Consider the following 16,708-nt stretch of genomic DNA (forward strand, 5'->3'; position numbering starts at 1 on the left):
GCTGCGAGACCTTGGGCAAGTCACTTAACCCCACTATCTTGAAAAAAACAAGCAAACAAAATCAGACATATGCATGGCTGGTTGAGTTTCTAAGCAAAAAAAAATGATTTTGGTACCTAAATTAAATGGAATATGACTATGCTTTAAGAAATGACAAATATGAATCCAAAGAAGCATGTAAAGGCTTTACATCAGTAAAGTAAAGAATCAGGAAACAATATATATATGAAATGACTACAACAATCTAAATAGGGAAAAAACCTATGACCCCAAAGGAATCAAAAATGACTAATAAAAAAATTACACAGAATAAATTGGTCCCAAAGAAGAGATCTATGAAGACACCTAACTTCACTATTGCAAAGATGACCCATGTATATGGGATATTTCAGATATAGTCAGATTTTTTTTCAGTTTATTAATTAGTTTTATTTTTTCTTCATCCTTTTTTTTTCCTTTTTTCTTTTTCTAAAAACTTCTTTGGTTTAGGGATGGCTCCCAGATTGAAGAAGTGGGAAAGGAGAGGGAAAGTATGTAAGAAGAAATCCAAATGACATAAAATGAATGCTATTAAAAATTATTTTTAAAGATCCCTCCTACTTTTATTACCAAATGACTTGATACTAGACTTTGAGCATCTGTGGTTTTATAGGTGTGGCACTCACTTTATGCATATTTGTTATCTGATCACTTGTTTGAAATCTATTTTTGTATTTGTCTCTGCTCCCCCATCAGGTCCCTGAGAGCAAGACCAATATCTTCTAATTACTCAGAGACAGCTCCTATAGTTTAGTAGATAATGGGTCTCAGTACCTATTGATGGACTGAAGCCAAAAACCACAAAATGTTTGGGAGAAAATGAAATATGACTTCAGAAGAAAGATTAGCTGCCTATATCTTTGCAAGGCTGTCTGAATGAGGACAGAATTATTTATTATTTTTCCCTTGCTTTGTTGTGGCTCATTTTCTACTTCCTATTTTAATCTTGGGTGAAACATACCAGACATTGCACAAACTGAAGACAATGTCTAGATTGGGGAGTGGGGAACACACCAAAAGTAAGTGTAGAGATCTGAAAAAAAAAACACACATCCAAAATCAAAGAATTATTCCCACTGGTCCCAAATTCAGGGGTTCTTTTGTGTTGTCAAGGATACTTGTCAGATTCTTAAATTTCCAGCATTGTTGCAATTGTTACATTTGTTACATTTCTAACAAATTTCAGATGTGCCTGTATCCTTGGTCTCTCAAAAGACTGATTAAAGTATGAATATACATGTGCAATTGATTCATCCACCCATAATTACTTCATTTAAAAATAGCTTTTGCAAAGTGAAGTAAGGTCTACAACAGGTAGAAACTACACTGTAAACTAATTACTCTACTTTCTTCTCAGTCCTAGGTTCCTCATACTTTTCAAATTTATGGATATTGCCTCATCAGAAGGAAGATAAAAATCTCACCTCAAGAATTATTATGAGTGAGATATTTGATTAATAGAATTTATGACTATAGTAGAAATGAGGAGGATCTCTCTAGAGCCAAAATATATTTGCCACTGCCATACATATATGAAAAGAAATATGATCATGAATAAGTTATTTTTCAGATGTCCCTGTCCCATTAAGAATTTTGGAAACTGCTGTTTCCTACTCTGCAAAAACAAGAATTAAAAAATGCCCCTTAGTATTTTATTTTATTTTGAAAAAACTGCAGTGGGAAGATTATCCATTCATTCATTCTTTCTTTCTTTTACTAAGTATTTATGGAGTGAGTATGCACTAAACTTTGGGGAGTGAAGAAGATTAGGAATAGAATTATAATTAGAGAAGAGAGAAAATATATTCATTCTAGTTTAAAGAGGTCTGGGTTCAGTATGGTAAAGTCAGTCAGCCAGTAACCATTTATTAAACACCTATTAGGTGTTAGGTACTGTGTTGAGAACTAAAAAGGAGAGGAAGTCCCTGACCTTGAAGAGTTTATAATCTAATGGGGGAAGACAACATATTTTTTACAAAAAAGGTACCTATCACTGATGATGGAGAATTCCAAAGGAGATGGAGAACATGATGGAGAATTCCAAAGGAGAACTGTGCAGCCTGGTGGGAGATGAAGAGATGACAGACCTGGGTGCCCTCCTTAAGTGGAGGTTCTAGAAGAAGAAGGAGTTCTCTCATTCCATTCCACAATCAGAGGGAGAATCCCCAATGGAGAAGACACTAAATGGATGGGGGCAGTGTGGTGAGCGTATGAAGGAGTGCTGGATAAGGAGTCAAGAAAGCCTGTTTCAAGACCCTTTGGGTATTTATTAGCTATCTAGCCCTAATCAGGTCCCTGGGGCTCAGTGACTTCCTCTATAAAATGAGGAGCCTGGATCCCTAAATGCCTTTCAGTTCTAAATCTAAGATTTTTACTTGCTGCACAATCATAGACAAATCACCTCATCTTTCTGAGACATTTTTGAAACTAGAATAATAATATTTGCACTACTTACTTCATGAGATTGTTTTGTAAGGAAAGCAGTTTATCATTAGTAAAACCTTTTCTTTATACAAAGCAGTTCTCACTTAACATAAATTCAAATTATGCAAATGTGATTTCTAGTGCTTTAACAGTAGCAATAGGCAGCCCCAGTGTATTAGGGGTCCTCTGTGGGGGAAGGTTTCAGGCAATGAAGCTGCTCCTGGGCTACAGAGCATGAAGAGAGCAGAGACACATGGAGCCCCTGAGCCGAAGGTGTGGTCTGCAGAAGAATCCATTTGCATTAAGCAAGAACTGGCTCTATAACCATGCTCCACTGAAGCATAGATCTAAAGGACCTCAGAAGTAATTAGATTTGATCTCCTCATCTGTAAGATGAGGAGACTGAAGTCCAGGGAAGTTAAGGGACTTGTTTGTCTAATGTTATTATACAGAATTTTCTTGCTTTACATAAATATGCACTATGCAAATTTGACTTTATGCAAAGAATGCTTAGAGAAAACTATATTAACAAAATACCTATGTTGACTTTATTGTACAGTACTTTGCCATCTCTCTCTACTCCTGTCACTAGGCTTGGTGCTTTGAGATCTATCTCCACACCCCACACTAAAAAAAAAAAAACCATAAAAAAAATCTCCAATGACATCAAGACAATATCTTGACTTTTGGATGAACTGGATTTAAGTGAGGTAGAATTGCATAAAGCCTCACTCTCTCGTCCATTGAACTCCAGTGGCAATACAAAAATCAAAATGACTAACCATCATCCAGAATGCAGTGAATGACCTTGACATAAACTAAGAACTGTATCATTAGAGTTCCTACCCTCAGAGAGTTTATAGTCTGGAGGGTGAGACATTAATATATGATACAGAAAAATCTATAGTTGGGGGAATACTTAATGATTTAGGTTACTTTCTCTCTAAGGAAATAACTTCCAAATTACAGCTTAAAAGGAAGAGATTCCTCCTGGAAATGCTAATGTAATCATAAGTATATTGAACTCTGAATTTTGCAAAACACTTTACAAATATCTCAATTCTCAAAATAACCCTGGGATATAGGCTACTTCTAGTTCTATTTTACTTACAGAGAAACTGAGGCAAACTAGTTAAAGTGATTTACCCAAGGTCACATAGCTACTAAATGTTTGAGTGAGATCTGAGCTCAGGTCTTTCTGATTAAAGTTCCTCTTCACTACCATCATCTCATCTCCATGCTTGTAATATGGCAGGGAAAGAAACCCAAATGAGTAAGGGACACTGGAAACTCTATACAAATAACTATAATACCCAGTCCATCTATTAGAAGTTCAACTCTTCCTTGAGTTGGTAAAGGCCAATTAGACTGATTCTGATTGGCTCTTTAAATGGTCTGGATTCTGAGATGTATGAATATGACTCCTGATTGAGGAACTTGTAAAAGGAAATAGTTTTGGAGCTTTGCGACAACAGGAAGATTAGTTTGAAAACACTAGGTACCTTGAAGGCAGAGAGAGGGAGTAAGAAAAAGGATGCAGAAAGAGAGGTAGGAAGGAGCCATCCAGCATCAGTTTATTTGCCTTTATAATCACCAGTGTGCAGCTGCTTAAATGTAAAGCTGAAATATTTGTCACATTACTTAAATGGAGTACATCCAAATTCCTTAGTAACCAGGAATCCACAGTTACATTCTAGTATGGTAGTTCTAATTTTTGGAGGGAGGGAAGGGAGAAGGGAATGGTAACCCAGGATTCTTTCACTTTAAACAAAACTTCAGCATCACCACTGTGGAAAATCTAAGAACATTCCTGTTACAGTACAAAACATATTTTCCAGTTATCTATGCCAGAGCTTTTATAGAAATTTCCTTTTTTTTCTCACAGTTCCCCTTTTTTTCCTTAACAGAAAAGGTGGGAGTGAAAGAACTTACATTTTTGTTAAGTATAAATAAAATAAAAATTTATAAAAGGAATTGCTCTCCTAGGAAATGCCTCCTTCTTATCCTCTTGGGATTTGGGTGTATTATCTTCCATAGTGGATATAAAAGAAACAACCCACCGTACCCAAAGATTCATAGATTGTCATTATCTTCAGTATGGATTGGAAAAATTTTTCTTCAACATTTGGTCAATTTAAAAACTGGACAATTAAACCGAGGGGAAATATGATTAAGTAGCTACTACTCAGCAAGCAGTACCTAAGAATATGTACTTATCTCACCTTTTCTCCTTATTCTGAAAAGTTGGAGATTGGAGCATCAGGAGAACCTGGCTCTAGTCTCAACATTATAACTAACTAATTAGCTATGCAACCTTTAGCACTGTCTTCTGACCAGGGATGTGCATTGAGGAGGTGGCAGGTGAGATAGAACTGAACCTGTGAAGGATTGTTTGTATGCACTAGGTGTGTGAGCTCAACCCTTCGCAATCAGAGGTGAGACTCAACTCTGGCTTACCTATCTCCCCTTCACCATATGTCCTTGGTCCTCTCTGAAAGTGGTTTTCCAGTCTGTAAGTTGAGAGTAGACTAAGTGATTTCTAACTACCAACTGTAACCTCCTACGATTCTTTTTTTAAATGCTACTTTCTTTTTCTTTCTTTTTTTTTGCAAGGCAAGGGAGTAGAGTGACTTGCCCAAGGTCACACAGCTAGGTAATGCACCACCTAGCTGCCCCCACCTCCTATGATTCTTTATGTCTTTCTGTACTTTTCTAGAAGGAAGTCATCTGATCACTTGGGATGAGCTCCAGAAAGTTACCCCTCTTTAGTTAGCAATGACCTTTCTATTCCAATTCAATATACTCCGAACTAAAGATTAATCATTGATTCCAAATGGACAATTTCAGAGATCCTTGATCTCCATTATTGTATTACTTATTAATGTGTTTTACTATCTAGAGGATTTGGATATAGGTTTATTCTTTTTTTTTAATTTTTTTGTTACTTTTTAAGTTCCAAAGTTATCTCTCTCCTCCCTCCCCACCCAAACTAGAGGTCACCATTTGACACGGATATATGGTTACATGAACACACATATCTACATATATGTAAAACAATACTATGCATATTTCTATTTACTGATTCTTCTCTGAACATGGATAACTTCTTTCAAAGGTCCTTAATAATTTATTGAAATATTTGTTACTCAGAATAGCTTAGTCATTCAGTTATTTTTTTGAACAATATTGCTGTTATTGTACCCAACGTTCTCTTGGTTTTGCTCATTTTACTTTTAAGATTTCAAACAAATCTTTCCATTTTCTTCTAAAATTAATCCACTCATCATTTCATTAAGTACAGTAAATATTCCATCACAATCATATCACAACTTGTTTAGTCATTCCCCAATTGATGGACATCCCTTCAATGTCCTGTTCTCTGCCACCACACATAGAGTGGCTATAAATATTTTAGAATATATGGATTCTTTTCTTTCTTCCTTGATCACTTTGGGAAATAAACCTAATAATAATATTGCTGAGTCAATGGGTAAATGGGATTTTTTTAAATAATATGGGCATTAAATATCCTTTGCCACCACATAAATTACTCTCTAAAATGGTTGAAAGAGTTCATAGTTCAGGGCTGGCTAGGTGGCATAATGGATAAAGCACCAGCCTTGGAGTCAGGAGTACCTGGGTTCAAATCCGGCCTCAGACAATAATTACCTAGCTGTGTGGCCTTGGGCAAGCCACTTAACCCCATTTGCCTTGCAAAAACCTAAAAAAAAAAAAAGAGTTCATAGTTCCATCAACAGTGTAATAGTATCCTAATTCTTCCACATCTCCTCCAACATTTTCCTTTTCTATCATTTAGCCAATCTGATATTCATAAGATGATATATAATCAATAATGATTTAGGGCTTTTTTCATATTACTAGATATAACTTTTTCCTCATTCAAATACTTCCTGATCATATCTTTTGACATTTATCAATTGGTGAATGATTCATTCTTATAAATTTGACAAAATTCTCTATATATTTGAGATATGAAGCCTTCATCTGAGAAACTGTATAATAATATTGCCCCTCATTTTCTGCTTTCTTTCTAATCTTGTTTATGTTTTTAAATTTAATGTAATCAAAATTATCTTAGAATGCTCTCTACCACTTGTTTATTCAAAAATTCTTATGCTTGATAATATCTTCCATGTTCTTCTAATTCACTTATGTCTCCCTTTATGTCTGTCATGTGTCCATTTTGACTTATTTTGGTAAATAATGTAAGATATTGATCTATATATTGTTTCTGTCAGACTGCTTTCCAGTTTTCCCACCAATTTTTACCAAATAGTGAATTCTTATAGGTTAAATTTTTAAATTCATCAAACAGAAGTTTACTTAAATCATGCATTTCTTCTCTTAGTCAGTTACAGATAGTTTTGATAATTACCAGCTTATACTACAATTTAAGATCTGGTGCTACTAGACCTCCTTCCTTTACTTTTTTTCATTAATTCCTTTGATATTTTCTTGATCGTGTATTCTTCCTCAATGATATACAATGATATACAGACTATTTTTCTGGCTCAACAACATAATTATCTAATTGAGGTGGCATTGAATCAATCAAATAGTTTAGATAGAATTCATTTTTTATTATATTGGCTCTGATCACCCATGAACAATTACTATTTCTCCAATTATTTAAATCTGACTTTATTTGTATAAAAAGTATTTCATAATTATGTTCATGAAGTCCTCAGGTTGCCTTAGAAGGTATACTCCCAGGTATTTTAATGCTATATACATTTATTTTAATTGGATATCTCTTACTATGTCTTCTTGAAGGGTTTTGCTATTGTTGAAATATAGAAATGTGATGGTTTATTTAGGTATATCTTATGCCCTAATGGTTTACTCTCCTTGTTTCTGTCAGAATAGGATCATATATACCGAAAAGATGTTTAATCTAAAACCAAGAGCCCTATGATAATTGTCAAACACTTAACTGAGTTTCATTCCTTAGCACAACTAATTACAAACTATTTCTATGTCAACATCTTGCCCCATTGTTACTTTTTATCATTGCTTTATTTTTATATGTGTTTTCTTCTTTTTTATTTCCCAAAATTGAAGGGCAGCATGGCATATTGGCAAGAGAGCCTAATTCAGAGTCAGAATGAATTGGGTTCAAGATATACTTCTGGCACAAATGGGTTGTGTCACCCTAGACAAGTTTCTTCCTCATTGTTCCAGGAAAGCTCTATATCTTTAAGTTGTAAGACAGTTACCAACTGGCATTAGTAGAAGAAGTTTTGCTAATGGGGAGATTTCTAAACTGATGAATTCTTAGGTTGGGGGGTGGGAATACCCATTTGGTAATCTTCTTTATCATCAAGTAATAAGAGCATTTATCGCATCTTTAAAAACCTTTGGTTCCATGAAAAAAAAATGCTCCAAATCACAAATAATTAGAAAAATATACAACACAATTCTTGCATCAAGTAGAGTGGCAAAGATGACAAAAAAAAAAGAAAAATGTGAAATGTTTAAGGGAAAATCGACCCCTTAATACACTGTGGGTAAAGTTGGGTATTAGGCTAGCCATTCTGGAAAACAATTTGGAACTGTTCGTCCAAAATCACTAAACTCTGTACACCATTTAACTCAATGATATACTCTCAAAAAAGCACAAAGAAAGAGGGAAAGGATCTGCATGTAAAAAATATTTATAGCAGTACTTTTAAAGAACTGAAAACTAAGGGAACACCCACAAATTGAGAACAGCTAAAGAAATTGTGATATATGGATATAATGAAATACTATTGTACTATATGATAAATGATAAAGAGGGCCCTTGGAAGACTTATATGAATGTATGCAGAGTAAAGTGAACAGAACCAGAAAAACAAATCATGCAACAGAATTATAAAGACAAGCAACTTGGAAAGAAAAAACTCTGATCAATTCAATGACTAACAATTCCTGAGGACCAATGATGAAGCCTGCCAACTACTTCCTGACACTGGTGATAGCCTCAGAGTATAGATTGAGACATATTTTTCACAGACAATTTAGAGATTAGTTTCACCTAACTATTCATATTTGATAGAAAAGTTTTGCCTTTAGTTTTCTTCCCTCCCTCTTGTAGGGGTACAAGGGAAAGAAAATAGATTTTTATTAATTTTTAATTGAACTTAGAAAAAAAAGTATATGGTTCTAGTCTTCTACCATATACACTACAAATATAGGCTATTTAGGCTTTGCTACCAAATCTGTTAAAGACAAGTGTTCTTTATATCTCAGAATTCCTAACATTTGGCAAACTCTGGAATCAGAAGAGGTGGGCTCAGCTCTTGCCTCTAAAACTTACTACCTGTGAAACCTTGAACAAGTCATTTAACCTTAATAGATCTCAGATTTTTTTATCTGAAATATATGTGAATGTCTTCAAACTCTCTATTGATGAGCCTATGATATGCCAGATGAGGAAAAGTGTTCAAATATCTTGACTCAGTTCCAGAGAATTATTTGCTACTTGTCACTATTTCATGAGTGTTGTTATATGGTCTTCTGGCTAAATAAAGAAATGCACTCAGAAATTCACATTCTGCAACCAATAGGATGGGTCATAAGGGTTTCACAGGAGCAAAACAGCATCACAAATTCAGAAAACCAAAGTAAAGATAGTTTTCAAGCTTAGGAAACTTTATGGCCTTAGTGTATATGAATATATGTGTACATATATGTATATATATATGAATACACAAAATTTACCTCCAACTAACCTTGTTTATCCCAAAATTTACACTGACTTTTTTTTTTAGGTTTTTGCAAGGCAAATGGGGTTAAGTGGCTTGCCCAAGGCCACACAGCTAGGTAATTATTAAGTGTCTGAGACCGGATTTGAACCCAGGTACTCCTGACACCAAGGCCGGTGCTTTATCTACTACGCCACCTACCCACCCTCTACACTGACTTTTAAAAAACCATTTTCATTTAAAGTTTTGAGTTCCAAATTCTCACCTTCCCTCTCTTCTTTCCCTTCCCCCACCTGAGACAGTAAGCAATCAGATGTTATATTTATACAATTATGTAAAATATTTCCATTATTCATTTTGTATAAGGAGACTCAAATAAAAGAAAAAAATGAAAGAAGGTGAAAATAACATGCTTCAGTCTTTCTTGAAATTATATTAGTTCTTTTTCTGAAGGAAAGATCTCATATTTCATCATTAAACCTTTGAGACTGTCTTGGATTGTTGTATTGCTGAGAATAGTTAAATCATTCACAGTTCTTCATCTAAAAATATTGCTGTTATTATGTATAGTGTTCTTCTGGTTCTGTTCAATTTCACTATGCATCAATTCATATAAATCTTTCCAAGTTTTCCTGAAATTATCCTGCTTATGGGATATAGGCTACTTAGGCCTATATCTTACAGCACAATAATATTCCATTACAATCATACCACAGCTTGTTTAGTCATTCCCCATTTAATGGGCATCCCTTCCATTATTTCTTAGTCATTTCAAAAAACTGCTATAAACATTTTGAACAAGTTTTTTTTTCCTTTCTTTGATCTTTGGGGGGAATCATTTCATTACGAAAAGCAAAATATAGCAATAAAAATATACCTTATTAAAAAATCTCTGAAAATTATCATTAAATTTTCCCACCACTTGGTGATATGCAGTAAAAAAAATCAGAAGCACTTTGAAGAAAGTCAATGCCCTTTGAGAAATCAATAGGTTTCTCAATATATAAATGCTGCCCTTTTTTCTAGAATGTTCTCTCAGTCTTTGTGTTTGCCTTATCTCTTCCGCTCATGGCCTTTTTTTATCTCTAAGGATCATGCCTAACCTTGAGCAGTACATCCAACCTAATTTTCCTTAATGAGTTATAAAATATATACATAGAACAGTTTGGTATAATGGAAAGTGAGGCAGCTAGATTATCCAATAGATAGAGCATTAGACCTGGAATCAGAAAGATCCATCTTCCTGAGTTCAAATCTGGGGGCAGATACTTACTAGCAGTATGACCTTGGGCAAGTCATTTAACTCTGTTTGCCTCAGTTTCCTCTTCTGTCAAATAAGTTGGAGAAGGAAATGGCAAAACATTCCAGTATCTATGCCAAGGAAATATAGAGTCACAAAGAATCAGACACAATTGAAAACCAACTGAGTGACAAAATTAACAGAAAGTGTAGCACACTATATCTTAGAAGACCTCAGTTCAAAATCTAGTTCAAAACCTAGCTCCAAACTTTACTGTCTGTATGACCTTGGGCAAATCACAAGTCTAGGAACTTCCATTTTGTTGTCTGTAAAAAGGAACCATAGCAGAAAGTGTACTGGGATTCACAGCAAAGGACATGGGTCCAAATTCTAGCTCTGCTGATATATCATTTAATGTAATTGGGTCTCAGTTTCCTTCTTGGTACAATGATGGGGTGGGTGGGATTGCTTCCCTTTAAAGTTCTGAAATCAATGATTCTACTTATGCTATCTACCTCAGAGCATCACTTCAAGAAGAGTTTTTGCAATTATTTTACCCTCTTATGTGGTTACTCCCAATCCATAGTGACAATACATTCAGACAGGAAAGGATGTCATTCATTTAGTGATACAACTGAGGTGGTAAAAGTGCCAGGACAAGCTAAGACCTGCTTGGCCTTGGTGTTTGTATTCAAGCATGCAGTATTTAGCAATTCACCATCTGTTAAGGGAATTTCCTGGCTGCAGTGAGTTTAAACTTTCCATCATAATGTTAAAGTGACATACTCGTTTGCACTGAAATATTTAAAGGAGGGAAAAATTACACCCAAGCTGTGAAAGACACATCCCTGACGTGGGAAGTAGTTCAAGGGGTGCCATGTGTTTGTCAGAATGTAAGACGGAAATAATCTCCCTGTGTTATTTGAGGTGTCTCACATGGAGTACATATATATATGTGTGTGTGTGTGTGTGTGTGTGTGTGTGTGTATAAAATTTATCTGATATCAAGCATAGAAATAAATGTGTATTCTGTGCATTTAATTGAGAACATGATCATAGTACTGAGTGTGCTACTCCAACCTATGAAAAAAAGTGGAAACCCTCAAATAATTTTAATCATGGAACCAAAACTTTCAGTTTATCAAAGAATGTAGTGAAAGATTATTGAAACTTATGGAAGAGTGGATGGAAGGGTGATGAATATTAATGTCTTTCTAACCACTAAGTTTATGATCTTAGGTAAGAAATGATAAAGGTCTGGATGAGGATGGTAGTCATTTTGTATAGGATGGTAGTCATGAGAATGGAAATAGGAGACAGATTGAAGGGAGAAAACTCCAAGCTTATTGGGTTTTTGGATTGAAGGAAAGGATCAAAAATGACCCTGTGGTTGTGAACTGGGATGATGGGAAGGATGAGAGTGGACTTAATATTAGGGAAGTTCAGGTTTGGAGGAAAGGTTATTTAATGAAATCAGTGATGAAGAAGATCACAACTTGTTAGACTATTCATTCTGTCTTATCTAAAACTAAAAGGCCCTTACTTCCTGGTCAGAGACCTAGATTGTGAAATTCACCCCCTCCTCCAGATTTTAATCATCTCTTACCTTGATTATTGACATCCTTATTCATTTTCTTGCCTCAAGTCTCTTCCCACCTCCAATCTATCAACCACGTAGACATGGAAGTAATTTTCCTGAAGTGCAAGTTTGATCACATCATTCTGCTACCCAATAAACTCCAGTGCCTCCTCATTAACTCTAGTGTTGTTTTTCAGTCATTTTCAATTCTTTGTTGACCCCATTTGGAGTTTTCTTGACAAAGCTTCTGGAGTGGTTTGTCATTTCCATTTTCAGCTCATTTTACAAATGAGGAAACTGAAGCAAACAGGGTTAGTTGATTTGCCCAGGCTCACACAACTGGTAAGTGTCTAAGGCTAGATTTGAACTCAGAAAGATGTCTGTCTTACTTCAGCTCAGCACAATATCCATTGCACTATCTAGTTGCCCCAATAACTATAACACCAAATACTATTTCATTTTTAGCTGATCCTTTTTAAATTTAAATTTTGTATAAGTTTTATAATAGTTACTAATATAATAAAATTGATATATAATTTATTTTAAGTAAATAGATACATATTTGAGGTACATTACCAAAATATTTTAATTGATAGGGTATGTGATAAGAGCAGCTGATATACCATTGTTCTAGACACATTCTATATACTCTTCATTCCTTCCCAGGTGACACTCTGGATTTTCTCTACCAAGCCATCAAAACCTCTTATTCTTGAAAGCTAAGTTCACCCTGAAATTTACTCACTGGAAATAGCCTCCCCTGTGACCTCTCCCTTTGATTATATGACTTGTCCCAGAATCTCTATTGAATGAGAGTAGCCAGGCTAGCCATTTTCTTCATCTCTCTCTCTCCAGACCATACCATAGACTTTGTGTTGGGGCAGCTATGTGGCGCAGTGGATGGAGCACCAGCCCTGGAATCAAGAGGATCTGAGTTCAAATCCAACCTCAGACACTTAGTGTGACCTTGGGTAAATCACTTAACACTGATTGCTTCACTTCCAGGGTCATCTCTATTCATAGCTAACCACTGGGTCCAGATGGCTCCTGAGGAAAAGGTGAGGCCAGTGACTTAGTGCAGTACCCTCCTCACTCGTGATGGCATCACCTCCCTGATGTCATGGACTTCTTCAAGAAGCATTGGTCCTGGAGTCAGGAGGGCCTGAGTTCAAATGAGATCCCAGGCACTTAATAGTTACCTAGCTATGTGACCTAATGATTACCTAGCTGTGTGACCTTGCCAGTCACTTAACACTATTGCCTTGAAAAAAAGCAAAAGCAAAAAAGTAATGAACTACTATATCCCCTCTCTGAAGCTTTTTTAGCTTCCTCTTATGTTAGCTTCCTTTATTAGAATGTAAGTTCCTTGAGGACAAGGACTATATTTCTACTTATATTCTAAATCTGAGCCTTTAGCAGTTGAATTCAAGTCCAGTCTCAGACATTTTTTAACTGTGTAACCCTGAATAAATCGCTTAACCCTGTTTGCAGGGTGAGAATTTACATCTAGGAAATCATTAACCAAATGCTACAAATCAAGGTTTAATTTATTGTTTTATTGATTGTCTAGATTTAACAGTGATGGGAAAAATATTAAAAATGCAGTTTAAATCTAAAAACTGTTCTGAGTTCTTTCCCTTCCCCACCACCACCCCTCCACAGAGAGCTGATTAGGAAACTTTATTTCCCAGATCCTTCCCCACCTTTCCCTTGCAACGTTTAAATCACTCTTCTCTTCAGCTGAAGTATTGCTCAGCTTTACTCAATAGAAAATCTAGTAGAAGAGGAATTCAAAGTGAAAAAAAAAAGTTTAGAACTTGTGCAAAATATACCCAAAATAGTATTTGTTTCATAGGCCACTGCTAGTATTAAAACGTTTACCATGGCAATGCAGGTAGCTCTGCACATAGGAGCCCTAAGGCCTAACATTTTGAATTATTTTTAATTTAGTCATCTGAAACATAAATATCTAGAAGGCTGCTGAGAGTTCACCTAGTCCAGCTTCCTCATTTTATATATGAAAAAACTGAGGAGCAGAGAGGCTGTGACTTGGGAAAGGTCACACAGCAAAATAGTAGCAGAATTGCTGCTAGAACCTAGGACCTCTGATTCGCCATGGAATGATCTTTCCAAATCCATTAGGTTAATCCCTCCTAATGTTATATCTGGTATAATTACTCAGAAGCTGAAATCCATGGTGTTTCTACCTGAATTAATTTGATGAAATTAATGATGGAATTAATTTGGATGACAGGAAAAATAGATTATAGAGGCAAGTTAGGCAATTTTAAAACATAAATTCTTCCAAATGGGAAACAGTTCTATAGGTATATGGGTGGCAGTTTTCTTGATTTCAGGATATTTTTGTGATGGCTGTTATAATTGTTTAGTTTTATTTTTTTCCCCAGCATATACAAAAACATTTGTTGCTACCAGAAAAGTCTGGGGAAAAAACACTTTAGGGTAAAATAAGAAGCTATATATATATGGTTAGTAAGGGTGGGTGGATATTTTCCTGTATTATTTCCCTAAAATGGAATATTAATTAATTAAAATGGAAAGAATGAATATTAAACCTCCTCCCTGCTATTTTACCTGTTCAAGGTGGTGATATTAATCATTTGACCTAGAGCTGGCTATCTCTTTAAATTTTTTTGTTCAACTATATAATCTGCCCCCTACCTCACAATCTGTAATTTCTCTCCCTGAGCTCGACATGGATGGATGGATGAATGAAATGGATGAAACCAACTTTAATGCTGAATTAACTCTTATGAAAATGCGAATAATCGTATGCCTCTTCTGTGGGTTCATTCTTCATTTTTTCCCATCTACGCTAGGAATTAAGTACATTTTTGATATATTTTTAAAAATAAGTTTTTCATATTTTTTGGTTTTTACATCATCATAATATCTCCCATTTCCCTCCTCAAGAGCCATCTCATATTACAAAGGGTATTTTTTTTTGAGAAGAAAAAAAAATTAGCAAAACTGATCAAAATGGAAAAAAATCTGAAAACGTGCAGGGTATAACACCTGTGGAATTCTTACCTCCACAAAAGGATAGAATATGGGTGTCTTCTCATATTTCTTCATTCGAGTCCTACTTAATCTTCATTATTTTTATTACATTCACTTTCTTAGTATATCAGTTTTCTTTCCATTTACATTGCTATAGTTATTGTGTATATTTGTTTTCTTGGCTCTACTTCAATTTTAATAGTTCATGTAGATCATTTCATTTTTCTCAGTATTCATCAAATAAATAATTTCTTACATCATAATAGTATTCCATTATATTCATATGCCACAATATGTTTAGCTATTTTTCATTTGATTGGCATCTACTTAGCTTCCAAATCTTTGTATCATGAACTTCTTCCTTTTATTAGTGATTTGGACATTTTTTCTACTGAGAATGACATATATATATATATATATATATATATATATATATATAATTAGTCTGAGAATTGTTCATAATTTTGACCATTTATCTACTGAGAAAGGACTAATAGTTATGTATGTATTGTATAGTTTATATATCTTAGATTCCAAACCCTTATCAGGGTTTGCATTTGACTACTTCCATTGCTACTCAGAGTCAAGTAATTAGTTATTAATTTTATCTTTTAAAATTACCTCTAGCTCTTATTTGGTCAAAATTATATCTCTTACCTCTAGCTGTGAGAGGCAATATGATTCTTTAATTTTTATGGTATGATTTTTAATGTTAAGGTCATGTGTCTATTTAGAATGTAATAAGGAGTGAGGCATAATCTGTTGGTGTAAGCCTACAGTTTTCCTAAGAGTTTTTTTCCAAATAGGGAGTTTTTCCCTAGGTAACTTATGTTCTACATTTTATCAAACACTGAGTTTTTGAATTCTGTTGTTCTGAATCTCCCTTGTCTAGTTTTTGGTACATTTTTTTCTCATGAAAGTTATTATGGGATAGCACTGCTTCCTGAGGGCACCACCATATCTTGGCTTTAGGCATCTCTAGAGGGGTCTAGGCAACACACTATCACTTCCAGAATCAAATATAAATACTTTGTTTTGTTCAAAGTCTGAGACACTGTCTCATAATAGAAGATACAATATAAGGCTAGCATATAGGCTAGAGGCAATTTATTGAAACTCAAAGAGGAATCAATTTGTAACAACTGCTCTTCTATAACCCAGCCATGTGGTTGGACTGGGCTCTGAAGAAACCTGTGTTTTCAGGAGGGGAAATAGGTTCCACAATTCTCACATTCTTTGGGTCACCACGCCTTCAAGTTTCCGAGAAAGAGTTGCTAATTATAGTCATAATCCAAGAGATTTCCTGGAAAGAAAAAGGTTTAAAAAGAAAGTACTCTAAACAATGCTAAACCGAAAGACTCATGTCATGTATTACAGGATGATTAGAACAGAATTTAGTAGCCTACTTAAAACCACTGCTGCAATCTGTTAGAAAGGTGTAAAATCAGCTTAATCAGAGCATAATACAGTTTGGCAATTCTACTAATTAGCTGTTATCTAATCACACAAATGACCTTAATCTTTTTCCCGTTGGTCTTTCTACCCTCTCTCCCCATGCTACTACTCAGAGGGGATGCCCTTACCCCTTGTCTTGCTGGCAGAAGATACCAATCACTGCAATTGTAGACACCCAGACCTTTCTAATTCTGAAAAGTTCAATACTAAAGGGTGTAAATACACAAGAAAACTAATGACAAT

The sequence above is a fragment of the Macrotis lagotis genome, chromosome 4 (assembly GCF_037893015.1).
Source record: "Macrotis lagotis isolate mMagLag1 chromosome 4, bilby.v1.9.chrom.fasta, whole genome shotgun sequence".
NCBI classification, from domain to species: Eukaryota; Metazoa; Chordata; class Mammalia; order Peramelemorphia; family Peramelidae; genus Macrotis; species Macrotis lagotis.